The sequence below is a fragment of the Erpetoichthys calabaricus genome, chromosome 15 (genome assembly GCF_900747795.2).
Source record: "Erpetoichthys calabaricus chromosome 15, fErpCal1.3, whole genome shotgun sequence".
NCBI lineage: Eukaryota > Metazoa > Chordata > Cladistia > Polypteriformes > Polypteridae > Erpetoichthys > Erpetoichthys calabaricus.
In genome coordinates this window covers 934,942-948,744 of record NC_041408.2, presented here as the reverse complement: position 1 = coordinate 948,744, position 13,803 = coordinate 934,942, and the positions used below count along the sequence as shown (strand labels likewise).

The 13,803-nt window shown below is 41.7% G+C and overlaps 1 protein-coding gene across 2 annotated transcripts in view; it reads right to left on the bottom strand.

The window, feature by feature from the left end:
- The window catches only part of LOC114665839 (usherin-like), a 164,124-nt gene extending 150,624 nt beyond the window's left edge, over positions 1–13,500 (bottom strand). For both annotated transcript variants that reach the window (XM_051919556.1, XM_051919557.1), the window contains exon 1: positions 12,729–13,500. The gene's annotated coding sequence lies outside the window, so the exon portion shown is untranslated. The remainder of the gene's footprint in view (positions 1–12,728) is intronic.
- Between the last annotated feature and the right edge of the window lie 303 nt (positions 13,501–13,803).

The window sequence follows — 13,803 nt, the reverse complement described above, 5'->3', positions numbered from 1 at the left end:
AAAATCCCCCCAAAGTCCACGTGGAGTCCGCTACATGGACAGGAGCAAGAAGCCCAGGGACATTTCTGGGTGGTTCATCCTCTTTCTACCTACCAGGAGCCAGTAGGGGGTGCTGTGGCTGTTTGGAAGACACCAAACAATCCATACCTTTCATCTTTTGTTTCTTTTATCGTTTTTGGTGTACGGAGTCTGCTTTTGTCGTCTAAGTTGCATTTTGATAAATTGTAGAAAAGTTTCGTTTCTCACCATTGATTTGTTTTGGCGACACTCTTGCCTCGTATCTCGTGATCTTGCTGTTGCGTCTGTCGACGTGTCCTAAATTGGCGCCGGGGTCCCTCAGTGGATGAACGATGTTTCGTTTTACGTTCCCTAACTGACGTGTGTTTTGACCTTTTCACTCTCATTTTTGCCAACGACTTCTGATTAACTTTGCACCGTTTATTTTGTGGTTTCCTGGTTAGTTTTTGATCTTCCAGTTTTGAGCCTTTAATGTTGCTGCCATCCTGGCCTTTTCTTTCCATCACAATACTCCTCTGAACAAAAGAGAATGAAGAAAACTAACGTCCCCCCCACACAAAACCTGACTTATTTCATTAAACATTATTTTCATATACTTTATTAATCCCCAAGGGCAAACTGTCTTCTGGCAGGACCTTTGGAGGTCCGAGCGCAGGGTCAGCCATTGTTCAGCACCCTGGAGTGATTTTCAGGTTAAGGGTCTCGCTCAGGGGGCCCAGTGGGGGAGAGGATCTCTTCTAGCGGTGAGGAGATTTGAACCTCCCAGGGACCAGTGCAGACCCTTCACCCCTCCGTTAATTAATTAAAGAACTCAAAAAGGTGTGGGGGGGGAGAATAACAAGAACACAGAAAGGCCAAACAGCAAAAAAAATCAAAATTTCAAAAATCCAAAATGACTAAAGATAAAGAAATAAAAAGCTGAGAAGAAATCAGAAGATATAAATAAACAGTTATCAAAAATAAACCATAAAATGCAACAAGTCAAACCCAAAGCTCCAAAGATTTCAGGCCTGCACCTTTTTAGCGTTGCGGCGCCCGATGAGGTCGTAGGTCACGGCCGACTCTCCATTTGGGATGACAGGTTTTTGGCTCTGAGCGGCCATATTGTCTAAGTTTGTGATTAAAGCTCCTTATTTTTAGTAGAATCTGTCCCGCTGTTTTGGGCTGAGGTTTTCACGCTTCGGCCATTCGGTAGGAGCTCAAAGTGGAGCATCTGATAAGGGAGACGTTACCTCGGGGCAGACCCAGGACATCTTCGAGGGAGACACGGGAAGGCCTTGGCAACACCACAGAGGAGTTGGAGGAGGTAGCGAGGACAACCGGATGTCTGGGTAAGAAAAGAGACGGACAGACAGTTGGATGGCCCTCGCTCTTTTTAAAACTGTAGAGGCTTATTGTTGTGTGCGGGCCACAAAGCCCGCTTCTTAACTTTCACTGCCAGGCCTGCTTTGTGAATTTTGAAGGCCATTTCTACAGATGAAGCCTTTTTGAGCTTCACGAGCCCCTCTTAATTACAGGCTTAGGGTGGCTGGTGCTGTCACTGTGGTCTGTTGTTTTGTTAAGATAATATTTTATTAATGCACGTTAAGTGTTTGTTTTGCGTATTTATGGCTATGCTGGAGTGACTAAGGGATCCCCCGCCAGGTAATTGTTGGTGACGCTCTAATTGAAGAGGCCGAGTGGGCACGGACCCAGCGCTTAAGGGGCAGGGCTGCTTCAATCGTGACCCTCGACTCCCAGTGTGACCCGAGGGGACGACTGCGTTGTGATCGTCACTAGGCACTCGGGATAAAACAAAACTGGCCTGCTGCTTGCTCTACTTTTTTTCCCCTTTATAATTCATTTATAAATTTGCTTTCATTCAAATATAGCCGACCGGTAATGAAAGTGGAGACTCTTCAGCCATCGAGTAATTTATCGAGAATGAAGGAGTTAAAAGACATGGAAGGGCCACAAGTGCGAGTTCTGTTTGTCGCCGGTTTGGGTCAAATTTATGGGGCGCTTTTTTGAAATTTCCAAGCTTTTGAGCGTGATCGATAGCCGTCTTAGGAGAAACCATTGTTTGTGATTAGGAAACCTCCCTGGGGGCTCCTTTAAAAGTTTTAATGATTTAGCATCAATGAGGTTTCCCTTTGCAAGGAAAGTCAAAAGATTTCTTAAGATACGCACAGGATTAAGTGTCATCAATAATCAACTCTTAATAGCCTGTTAAAGATCTGTGAAAGATATGACCCGGTGTTGGGCTGCAGGCCAGCGTCTGTGTAGCTCGAGTTTCCTCTGTCGCCGCCGGAGAAGATGGCCGTGCCATTGCGGCTCAGGCGCTACTGAGACACCACACCGTCCGGCGCGGCCCAGTAGAGCTCACGATGAGGTGTCGAGGTGCAGAAATACGTCCTGCTCAATGAAGAAAGGGGGCTCTTTGGTGAGCTGTCAATATTTGGCTTCAGTGTGGAAGGTGGGATACAAACGTCAGATTATAATCGGGGAACTCAATAATGAGGGACAAGGTGTCAATAGCTGGGGATAAATAAGGTGAAGAATGAGGGATAAGAAGCGAGAAGTGATGAAGTGTAAGGTCTCCACCAATCTGGTCTACTCTGTGCGTCCACCGATTATCGACGAGAAGCCCTTTATGAAAGCGGCCCCCCGTATGGAGTGAGTTGGGGTTCAGACTGGGCACCGTGGGTAACCACAGCTGAGAACGTGACCACCAGGGAGCCTCAAAGGTACACCCTGGCCTGGGGTCGGCTCATAATGTGGCACTCGGGTGCAGCTGGCCTGCGTGGGCTGAGGGGACTGGCAGCGACTGGTGAGGTGAAGGTGTCAGCGGCCTGATGTAAGGTGACATTTTAAATAATAAAAATCATCTAAGAGTCACAGCTACAGGAAGAGGAGTTGCCATTTCACTCGGTCCGCTTGTCCCTCGTCTGGTCCTCCTTATTCTTGCCCACCATGACTTGGGTGTATTCACTTTCCGAACTGAAGAACAGCTGTTTGATTTCTGAGGTGTGGTGGCCGACGTCCGAGAGCCTTTGGGTAACACGCCGTGTCCTCTTCTGGGGTCTCTGGGGACGTCAGCTTTGGAGGTGCCAAACTTTCAGCCAGTCCGGCAGATCCTGCGCAAATGGCAAATGTGACAGTTTTGTTGCACAATACGTCGTTTTGTAAATTAAAAAAATGTTTTTAAAAATCAAATGTGCAGAATTCCCACGCACGCCTGTGAAGTTTACATTCGACTGGTGTGTGAGAGAAGAAGAGGCCGTGAAAATAACTTTTAGAAAGAAAAACGAGCCCCCGGGACTGACCAGTGAAGCCCACCTCCACAGGCTTCATAAACAATCAGCAGCCTGTCTGTGATTGACCTTCATGCTTGAGTTTAGTAAATTCCGACTTTGCATTTCCATTGAATCAAATATTCCTGCTCCGCTCTTGACTGCTGACAGGGAATTAACGGCTCCAAGCTGGAGCCCCGGCTGCGATTTCATCTTCTCGTCTCTTCTGCTCAGCACCACGAGCAGCTTGCAGGGTCCGGCCCATAGATGGCTGACTTGCACCGCATCCAGCCGACGAGCAGGCAATTACCACAACGCCGGCCGCGGCTGCTGTGAGGAGGCTGCAGACCTGAATTAATGGAGAGAGACATTTTTTTCTATTAAACCCTGTATATTGTAGAGCCCCGTATACTTTATCTTGATTTGTGCGAGTTAATCAAACACTGCAACACTCTTTACCCCGAAAATTATACCATCAAACAAAAGGAGATAAGACGCCCAAAGGAACAATAGTGCCATGATTATGTGCAGGGCAGCCCCTCGGCACGCGCCCGCCTTCTCCTTCGGTTTTTTTCCCTTTCTCAGGAGGGGGCAAATCATTGGCAATGTGCAAAAATTCAATTGTTAAGGCCTCATTTTAAAAGGACTTTATACACAACCTCTAATTAATGGCAGTTGTTTAACCTATTTATTTGATCAGCAGCCTTGTTATCTTCAGTTCTCTTTCCTCGTCTGAATGAAGCCTGATTTTAATGGCACCATTGTCCAGTCCCTTCAAAAGAAAACTTTTCATTTGCTCGTCCCCCAGAAATCGCAGTCCTTAAAATCTTCAGGCGCCAGTAATCTGAACGAGAAGAGCTTGGAGCTGCTCAGCCCGGGCGCTCGTACAGTCGACGCAGCACTTGATACCAGCGGCTGATTAAAAAATCAAAAGGCACAAAAGGCCCGGACATCTGAGACCTGGGGGTCTTGGGGGGGGGGTAACTCCACTTCAGCCCGTGGGCTTCCACTCGATCGAGAAACAAACAAAAATAAATAAAACGAAGCAACGCTGGGAAACATCAAAATACCAACACACACACACACACACACACACACACACACACACACACACAGGAGGCAACCGCGTGGCCGCTCACTGCTCTCTACGCTGAGCGCTGAAACTTCGAGAAGAAATATCAGGCGCCCGCCATCCATCCATCCAGCAGTCAGTGCAACAAAACGGGTCGAGAATATCGAAAAAGAGAAAGAAAAGAAAAGCAAATCATGTCAAGCAGGAAAATTAAAAGAAAGAAAGAAAGAAAGAAAGAAAGAAAGAAAGAAAGAAAGAAAGAAAGAAAGAAAGAAAGAAAGAAAGAAAGAAAGAAAAAGAAAATTCCATTTACTTTTAAATGATTAACCCAATTAGTTTGCTCAAATTAGTCAGGAATGGTGTTGATATAATATAATATAATATAATATAATATAATATAATATAATATAATATAATATAATATAATATAATATAATATACAACAACAACAACATTTATTTATATAGCACATTTTCATACAAAAAACTAGCTCAAAGTGCTTTACATAATGAAGAAAATAAAATGAAAATAAAAGACAAAATAAGAAATTAAAATAAGACAACATATAGTTAACATAGAAAAGGAGTAAGGTCCGATGGCCAGGGGGGACAGAAAATATATAATATAATATAATATAATATAATATAATATAATATAATATAATATAATATAATATAACTATTCTTCACTGTCATTGTGCATTCATATGTACAGCAGTGGGAGCAACTTTATACCTAAATTACTTCTTTTTAAAACATATGTAAATCAAGGGTTCATTAAATTGATTGATGAATAGCAAACAATAATAACTAAAAAAAAATCTAATCTAATAAAATATAATAAAATATAGTGGTCCTGAACTGGACTTAACTAGTTAAAAAATGGATGAATGATTGGATAATATATCTGTGATGAAAATAAATTCCGTTTGATTCACTACTGGGTCCTATCTTTCTATATTATATTATATTATATTATATTATATTATATTATATTATATTATATTATATTATATTATATTATATCTACAGTATCTATGTATCTAATTTGTTATAATCACCCATTCATGCTCCTGAACTGGATTTACTGATTGGAATGAACTGTCTGGTTTAAAAATGAATGAATGACCAGAAGGAATTGTGCTCTTTTGAGATTTGATTAATTTCTAAGATGTACCTCTCAGTATAATATAATATAATATAATATAATATAATATAATATAATATAATATAATATCTATCTATTATAATAAATATAATAATTTGAGCCCATGATGCTGAACTGGATTTAACTGGCTAAATAAAGGATGAATGATTGAATAATACAGCTGTGACTGAAGTCTGTTGCTTTGAGATTTAATTCATTAGTTATTTCTACCTGTACATATAATCTTAATAAATAAAATTGTAAGTGATTTCAATATCTGTTTGTTTGTTCACTAATCAGTTTAACTGAAATTCATGAAATTTTCCATGTGCCCTTGCTGTTGGTCCAACTTAACATATGCCTATATGCCATAGAGGGAAGAGGGATTATAGTGGTATGGGGGGCAACTCAAATACCAGCACCAACGCAGGGACTGCAATTCCCTGAGGGTGTCATCATTGGTGTGCACAAAGGTTTGTACGAGCCGAAGCAGACTCTCATCTAAGACCACAGCTACGTACAACATTCACTTCTCAATTAATTTCGGATAACAATGTAATTGTCTCACTGGATTACAGCTTTTCGTCTCCGGCTGGGGTCTGTTTAGCCCTGTTGAATTTCCAAAAGACAGCTTTTTCTCTGTTTATTACTGTATATGTAGGCAATGCCAGGTACTTCAGTTAATATAATATAATATAATATAATATAATATAATATAATATAATATAATATAATATAATATAATATATCTCACCACATGATCCTGAACAAGACTTACTGACTTGGCTAGTTAAATAATGAATGAATGAGTGAATAATATAATTGTGCACTTCATTGAGATTTGATTCATTACTGGGTTCTACCAGTCAATATAATATAATATAATATAATATAATATAATATAATATAATATAATATAATATAATATAATATAATATAATATAATATAATAATATCTACTCTCTATATATAAAATCCTAAGCCTAAAAGTTCCTTTTTATGTGACGTTTTTATGTGACGTTTTTTGTCACGCCTTATTTTTAAACCTACATATGTATGTTTGGTATCATTCTTTTCAGAATTTATCAGACTTTAATATGATGTTGTTAGATTTTCATATTCTTATTCTGTTTTTAAATTATAAACTAAAATATCAAGAAAGTCGTGGTTTTTATTTTTTGTCGAGTAAACTTTCTTTCACAGGATCAAACTATTAAGAAAATGATCTCTTCGTGACACTAATGTTTGTATTTCGGTGGTTTAGTTCGCTGAAGGCCCACTGAACGCCACTTTAGTGATTTTTCCTGTTGTCATTTTGTTGTTGTTTTTATCAATAAGAATGTCAGTTCCGACGAGTGGATCGTTTATTTCGTCTCTTATAAATGCTCATCGAGAGTAGTGGACCTCAGTTTAACGGGACACTCCAATCGGAAAGAGAGTAAATATTTTTTTCTCATTTCATGATTTTTACTCTGTTAAATAATAATGAATTTTTCTTTTACATATTTATTGAATTTTGTGATTTTGACTCCAATAAATAATCCTTTTTCTTTTGTACATTTACAGATGTTACTAATATTCTGGCCCCAACTGGGGATTGAGTGTCGAAGGGGCTGGGTGGGTTGCCCCCTAGTATAATATAACATAACATAGCGGTGATGAATGAGTGTCCTATTCAGGGCTCCCGACTCATTGGCAGACTGAATCGCAGTGGTGGGTTCAAACAGCACAGAGTTGGACGGAGGGATGCATGGAGGGACAGACAGAGAGACGGGTGGAGGGACGGGTGGGTTTCTAGTCATTTTGACGCCCCTTTATTTGAATCTGACTTGTGAAGAACAGTCCAGCTCTTCCAGGACTGCATGTGTTCTGCTCTCATTAGTTGTACTCGTTTCTTTTGTGAACCTGCTCAAGACAGCAGACCGGACTGAAGTGGATGGCTTGGGTTCAATAACCGACGTCACTGTAGCAGAAGTGCAGCCCTTCCAGCTTTGCTTGCTTCCTAATTTTTGGATCAGAAATCGAACAGCAGAACAGATTCAAATCGAGCCGAGTAGATGTCTGTAATGTGGCAGTTGCTCTGTCCAGGGCTGGCATCTCGCTGTCCCCCACAGCTGCCAGCACAGGCCTTGTGTCTCCACAGAGGGTGGACAAGGTGACAGGCCAGGTGACAGAACACAATAATGAGATGGTAGCATCTGCTTGACGTATTTATATTGCTTTTCATTGGGATATATTTTCTGATCCTTTCAAGTCATTTTTCCCATTGCCCTCCTAACAAATCCCAGAATGCCGATGTCTCTCCCCGAACGTCTTGTGCTCCGACTGCGGGCCCCTCATTCACGTCAAGCTGACGGCGGTGAGCCCGAGGTGCCCGCTGTCAGCTGTTGGAGGGCTCCCTTGCACCCGGGCGCCCGCTCTTTCTCTGTCTCATCATCTGCGTCCCCAGCCAGGTGTTTTATTTTGCTTGGTCTCCCAGCTGAAGGGGGCACTCGAGGCCTGCGCTGGTGCAGACGCCTTTTAAAACTCTTAATCATTTTAACATTCACCCCTTGCAGTATTAGTGAGCCCATTTGTAAAATCCTGGTAACACAAAGTGAAACAATGCCATAACTGTCACCCAAATTGTTTGGTACAGGAGTGTGGAAGTGTTCGGTAATAAATGATATAAAAAGGTCTTTTATTGACAAGCTGCCATTTGCTGTTTGCATTAGAGAATATGAGAAGATGATGGCTGCTGCCCCGGGTCCCCAGAGAGATTCCGCCCGGAGAGATAGCACAAAATGCCTCAGTTTACTTAAAGCATTGATAACACTTCTAAATAATTAAGTGAGGACTTCCTGTGTTCAATTACTTAATGCTTTTTTTGTCTTGAGAGGATTATTAAGCGATTTCTGCATTCCATATGACGCGCGTGCTCAACGACTACCCCAAAGCATTTTACAGGATCAGGTTTCCCAAGTGCAAATGTAATTATAAATCTGCAAAGTGGTAACAATCGCCTTCTTCAGGCCCCCATCTCCTCGAGACAATAGCCACTCTTTTATGTCCACTAAACGCTTGTGCCATCCGGCCTTCTAAAAATGGGCTTCACGAGCCCCAAGGGATTAAAGTGACCTAATAAGAAACTCAGAAAATAGGAATATCAGCCACCACGGCCACAAGAAAACTTTAGAAAAGCTCCAATTGGCACAAGTGTCGGGTCATGTGAGTGGCCCCCGGTTTGTCGCCGCCGAGACCACTTGCTTCATTTTGTCATCTCATCAAAGCTCCTGAAGATCTCATCCCACACAAACGAGGACTCAGCGGGCCGGACCTACGCACGAAAATACTGCGAGACCCCCAAACTTTCTCATCTCTCCACGGCTGCCACTTGACCCTTTTACTTTTACTACTCTTCAGCAGGACACCACTAATGGAAGAGTTGGGCCAAACAAATCATGCAACCAATTATGTATGCTAGAATAAACTAATGAAAGGCTATTAGGTTTACTGCTTACTGTCCCGTTTGCTTTATGGCGGGTGTAAGTCATTTCGAGAGGCCTGTAATAATGATCAGCTGCCTGACACGCCATGCAGAAAGAAAAATAAAATCAAAAAGCACAAGGGGACCTCGGCCAGAGCGAGGAGAGGCGAAGGAGGATTTCAATTAACCTCGCCGGGTTTGAAACGCGTCCCGCTCTTCAAGGCCGCACTCCGTAGCGAATGGACTCCAAGCCCCAAACTCACCTCGACTAACGCTCATGAAGTCATTTGATCTTGGAAATCAAAGAGCAAAGTAAAAATAATAATAATAATAATAATAATAAAGACACCACGCAAGGGAGTGGAGGCAAACCTTCAGTGCAAACAAATCGGCAATTAATGCGCCAATGCATCTGACAAAGTCTCGCCATCGACTTCGGAAATGGCGAACCTCAGACGAAAATGAGCGAAAACCACAAAAACACACGAAAACGAGCTACAAATGGAGGGGGCCTGGCACACGTACAGCCCCCCGCTCAGACATGCTAATGATCCGCCGATCTGGACTGGAAATGAAATATTGAAAAGAGACGATTAAAATTTAAACCCCAAACCCAGAGCTCCTCACCAAACACTTCATCAGCATTCTCCAAATGAGTGATTGTGCGTTAAACATTAAGCATCTGCAAACTAGGACAATTAGTTCAACTCCGACTTCTCGGCGAAAGCTCATTTGTCTTTGGCCTTTTTTTCTGCTTTCTCCCCTCAGGGTTACAGTAGCCATTTAAGACCATTACCAAGAATGACACCCGCACTTAACGCGGCATAATTCAGCCGCAAATCGCCCCCTCTTTTGTCCTTGTAGATTTCTTTCTTTCTTTTTACCTTTCTGCAGCAGAAGATGGAATTCAAGCAAATTGTAATTAGAAAGAAAAATCGAAAAAGTCGCAGTGGGAACCCCCAGCCTGGCGTACCACCCCTCTTTCTTATTATCGTTACTTTTCAAATTCATCTTTGATTATGTAGCGCCTTTTTACTGAGTAGTACCACAATGACCTTTCTTTCTTTCTTTCTTTCTTTCTTTCTTTCTTTCTTTCTTTCTTTCTTTCTTTCTTTCTTTCTTTCTTTCTTTCTTTCTTTCTTTCTTTCTTTCTTTCTTTCTTATCATTTATGTTATGGTAAGCATCAATTGCCAGTCTCTTTTATATTCCATTGTTTTGTGCCTTTCACAATAAGCGCCAGTACTTTTTAACTATAAAGAGCCACTCATGATAAATAACCTTTACAAATATTTTTCTTTTTGTTAAATCATATCGTTAACAAAAACTATGATATACATTTCTTCTTTTCTTTGTTTCATAATTGCTTTCTTATTAAACATCATTGAAAATTGATTTACTGTAATTATGTAGTGCCTTTTCTAATAATCAATATAATAAACATCTTTCTTTCTTTCTTTCTTTCTTTCTTTCTTTCTTTCTTTCTTTCTTTCTTTCTTTCTTTCTTTCTTTCTTCCATAATAAGCACCTTTGTTAGTCTCTTTCATTTTCCATCATAATAGCTATAATTACATTTTTCATTCTATTCTGCTGCCCTGTGACTGTCTGGCGCCCTCTCCAGGTGTTGTTCCTGCCTTGTGCCTGATGGCTGCTGGGATGGGCTGCAGCTGTCCGGCTCACGCTGCCCTGCACTGCACTGCAGTTAGGAAAGGAATGAATGAATGATACGCTACCTCTAATGATAAGTGACTTTACATTTTATGTCATTATTAATAAATAACATTTTATATTTCTTCTTTCTTTTTGTTACATTATCCCTTTCACAATAAGCACCTTTGCAAATATAGTGCCTTTCATACTGGAGAACATAATAGGAATCTTTCTTCCTTAGTAAGCAGCACACCGTGCTCTTTTATCTTTCATCATATTGTGCTTTTCATAATACGCACCATTTTATTTTTTTATTATATTGCACCTTTACTGAATAATAATGATGAGAAATTCTTTGTGTCATTCATTGATCATTAATTCTTGTTTATTTTTGATTATATAGTGTCTGTTACTGAGTAGTACCACAATGACCTTTCTTTCTTTCTTTCTTTCTTTCTTTCTTTCTTTCTTTCTTTCTTTCTTTCTTTCTTTCTTTCTTTCTTTCTTTCTTTCTTTCTTTCTTTCTTTCTTTCTTTCACATTTGTTTTATAACAAATCACCATTACTAATTTTTTTATTCTACAATTCACATAATCACATTTTTATTATATACTGTACTGCCTCTTACAATAAGTGACTTTTAAGCTTTATTTCTTTATTAATAGACACTCTTATATACTCCTTCTTTCTTTTTGTTACATCATCTCCTTCACAGTAAGCACTATTGCAAATTGATATATTTTCATTATATAGTGCCTTTTATAACTTTATTAGAAACTTTCTTTCTTTCTTTCTTTCTTTCTTTCTTTCTTTCTTTCTTTCTTTCTTTCTTTCTTTCTTTCTTAGTACGCATTTAAACTAGTCTTTCTTTTTTCATCATATTGTGTCTTTTAAAATAAGCACCATATCATTTTTTTATTATATAACTCCTTTCCTGACAAATAATTTTTTTTTCTGGACTTTTATAAGATTGGTTACGATTTAAATGTTTTTCAAGCGAGGAGTTTGTTTTTCTTATTTTAATATGAAGTGAAGTTTTGTTTTTTTTTTGTTGATTTTAATTATGTAGTAAAAAGTCATTTTAAAACTCAGTCGTCTTTCTTTGCTCTTAATAAACACAGCTATGAGGCAGTTTCCATTTTTTCATATTATATAGTGCCTTTCATAATTGTGAATGTTTTTAATTTCTATTCCCTGCCATTTTTCTAAGCCCACTTAATCCTGAGTAGGGTCACCGGGTGCTGGAGCCCATCTCAGCAAGCATCTGGCACAAGGCAGGAATAATCCCTCGAGGGTAGAGGGTGCCTGACTATCACAGGACAACCGCGCACAGACACACACACACACACACACACACACACACACGGGCGGGCCAGGCTGCCTTCCCTGCATGTCTTTGGACTGTGAAAGGATTCAGGAGCACTCAGGCATGGGGAGAACATGTAGACTCCACCCGGGGTGGACCCCAAGGCCACAGCAGTACCAGCGTATAATTTGTAATGATCCCATTCCTAATAAATCGTGTCGCACACACAAGCCTTGTGAGCAACTGCTTGGCTTTGAGCAGGTAATAATTACGGGGAAGGACGGCGGTGAAGCGAAGTCGCTTTTATGTTGAAAAGACAAACAATGACATCACTTCCTCCCTGTGGACTGAAGCCCCGCCCCTCCGGCCCACCTCCTGTATAAACGACTGGAAGTCGGCGTTCCTTCGGGACTCTGATCTTCTTCAGGAGAGACCGACCAGCAGAAGTGAGTAAAAGCCTGAAGGACCGCCAGTTTATCCGTTTTCTGTTAATTAAACGAGGCTTCTGCCCGGGCAGCCCTACACGGCTGGAGGACCCTAAGCAGACGTCGCTCTCGTAGGATCAGTTGACCTCTTCCAGATCCACGATTGACCGTCTGGCACCACATACCGAGTACACACACACACACACACACCTGCCACTATTGCAGAAAGTGCTGCAGACCATTGGAGCCCCTGCACGTTCTTAAAAACAGCGAATGTCTTTTCCATTTCCATCAATTCTGGTACAACGGCACTTGACCGGCTGACCTGGCATTATTATCTGGCAGCAAAGGAAGGAGAAGCATAAATGGACTTACCGGCATGGCAGTCGCTGCGAGATACCCGGCAGGCGTGCAGAGAGACCAAAGTGGGTCAAGCGCTCAGAAGCCCGCTCTGCCTGACTTGGCCTCACTACGCACTGCTTTATTGCTCGTGGAGTTCACGTCAGCACACGCGCGTCTCTTTTTCTCCACACATGTGGTCATTCATACAAACTCACAGGGCAACTGAAGGTAAAAATGGCGAAGAAAGGCCAGAAATGACAACTGAAATGGAGCTCTGTGCCGTAAACGCCGGTGGACCCCCAGCGCGCCGCTCAAGTGTGGATTTCTGCTGCTCTTCGGCCTCGTTTGAGGGGGACCTTTAAGAGGACATTCACTCTGCACAAAGGGGTGGAGAAATCCTGCTGAGTGATCGCCAGAAATGACAGTGGAGAGCTCCGTCTCGAGAGCTGAATAAGACCCCGACAGCAGACAAGGTCGTACATTAACAAATGAAGCGATTGTGAGGAGAGCTCGGCACGTGCCATGCCGCGGACAGCTGCTGGAGATCCTGTCTGCTGTGCTCCATTGTGCTCCATTGTCCTCACAGACGTAGTAATTGTCTCTGCTCGGGTCACAGGCGGCCACTTGAAGGCCTCTCGTTATAAACAGGGGCTGCAAAGCATTTTGGGTTGTGTCATAGAACTGACCCCACTGGCCTTTATTGTCATCATACGTCACCTCAATGGGCGTAAAGAAGTGACAGCACAGACACCCTGAAGGAAACCAACTGCATACAATAAAGCAGAACAAACGTGAGCCCGACTGGCACCATAAAGAGTAACACAGGCAACGAGCAGCCCGGCTGGCATTACCATGTTGTTGCTTCCTTCATGTACAGGTTGGTTTGGTGGGTCAAATGAAGCGTCTTTCAAAGGACACCCCAGAGACATGAAGCTCTCCATCTTTACTTTCTCCTTTCTCAGTAAACTAAAACTCCACTCCAGCTTTACTGCACTCCGTTTGACAAAAGTGTGGCACACTAAGTGCCACCATTTGCTCCAGCACACCCGGCTTCTACAGGGTCTTTAAACATTCAGCAGTCCTGATAAATCCTTCAGACCTCCTCGTC